Here is a 1840-nt window from a genome sequence, read left to right as displayed (position 1 = left end):
AGTCTAGTCTATAGTCTAGTCTATAGTCTAGTCTATAGTCTAGTCTATAGTCTAGTCTATAGTCTAGTCTATAGTCTAGTCTATAGTCTAGTCTATAGTCTAGTAAATTGAAATAAAAAAATAAATATTATTTTTCCATAATTTAAGAATTTTTATTTGGAAGCCATATCGATAAATTTAATTAACTCTTCAGTACCCATTCCCTAGATTTAAATTTCAATTTAACACAATTTAAGTCTCCACAGTAAACACAAGTAACACGTAAAATTCTCTTATCGCAGAGAGCTGCTTTACTCCCAGGAAATATATTGCGCAGCAATGGCTGCCACAACTGGCACCTCCCTCTTTAACTACTCAACTCGTTTGTTTGTGTATTAGAAAAATCGATTTTCCCAAATGTATAAAGTTACATTTCACAGTAACAAAAATGTCCCTCTATCCCGAACGACCTCGTTCATGGAATAGAAACCATGAAACTCTAAACTCCCTCACACGTTATACGAGAACTTTTCGTTTTGAATGGCTTCCTTTTCGTATGAATTTGTTTCCGGTTATTGTGTTGTGTTGGAAATGTTATGAAAATCAACAAAATCCTGCACGTGCAATTTCTAAAACGCCAACTATGGTTTGTAACGGCGGTGGTTGGTTGGTGGATTTGTTGGAACATGTATTTATTGTTACACAAAAAAAAGGATAAAATGTTTAAACATTTAAACACGTGACCGGAATCAAGTTAATGCACGTATAACGGAAATAAGATCTTTATAACAGTGTATGCTTTGTTTTTTCATTACTTTACAAGTCCTCACAAACAACAAAAGAATATAAAAGGATACGTTTTCATTTAGAACACAATAAAAAAAAACTTCTTTGACGGCGTATGATTTTAACAAAAAAAGAACAATTCATATTTTATTATTATTTCATTCTCAACATTATTGTTTATTGTGACATGATGCTGGGAATTAATGGATTTTGTTTTCTTTTTACATTTTATATTTGCAACAGTTTTATTGTGTTCTCATACAACAACGTTTTACATTCATTGATTCATTATACTTTTGTTTAGTTAAAGTAGTAGTTGGAGAAGAATTTTTTGTAGTCACAGTATGTCCTTGATATTGTGGCTTTATTTTCATTAGTCGTCTCTATATAATTTTGTGTAGATTGTGAAGATTTCCTTTGCCGCCTTCATGGCTGTCTGTCAATCTAAATTACACAAATACACGCACACATGCTGGGTTTTTGCAATAAAGTGTTAGAGCTTAATTTAACATTCTGTTCGTTTTGTGGGAGACGGCGTACTGTTGCTTCAATGTCGAGACATTTATTTAAGAATTGTAATACATCAACTAACTAACTAACGAACTAACTAACTAACTAACTAACTAACTAACGAACTAACTAACTAACTAACTAACTAACTAACTAACTAACTAACTAACTAACTAACTAACTAACTAACTAACTAATTAACTCACTTACTAGTCAATAGTCTAGTCCATAGTCTAGTCTATAGTCTAGTCTATAGTCTAGTCTATAGTCTAGTCTATAGTATAGTCTATAGTATAGTCTATAGTATAGTCTATAGTCTAGTCTATAGTCAAGACTATAATCTAGTCTATAGTCTAGTCTATAATCTAGTCTATAGTATAGTCTATAGTCTAGTCTATAGTCAAGACTATAATCTAGTCTATAGTCTATAATCTAGTCTATAGTCTAGTCTATAATATAGTCTATAGCCTAGTCTATAGTCTAGTCTATAGTCTAGTCTAGTCTATAGTCTAGTCTATAGTCTAGTCTATAGTCTAGTCTATAGTCTAGTCTATAGTCTAGTCTA

At 31.4% G+C, this 1840-nt stretch overlaps 1 long non-coding RNA gene across 1 annotated transcript in view; it reads left to right on the top strand.

The window, feature by feature from the left end:
- Positions 1 to 1840, top strand: part of LOC124420351 — a 94548-nt gene that overhangs the window by 91625 nt on the left and 1083 nt on the right. The window lies entirely within an intron of this gene.

This window comes from Lucilia cuprina, chromosome 5 (genome assembly GCF_022045245.1).
Source record: "Lucilia cuprina isolate Lc7/37 chromosome 5, ASM2204524v1, whole genome shotgun sequence".
Classification (NCBI taxonomy): domain Eukaryota; kingdom Metazoa; phylum Arthropoda; class Insecta; order Diptera; family Calliphoridae; genus Lucilia; species Lucilia cuprina.
The sequence above is the reverse complement of the archived record's forward strand: the minus strand, read 5'-3'. Positions and strand labels throughout refer to the sequence as shown.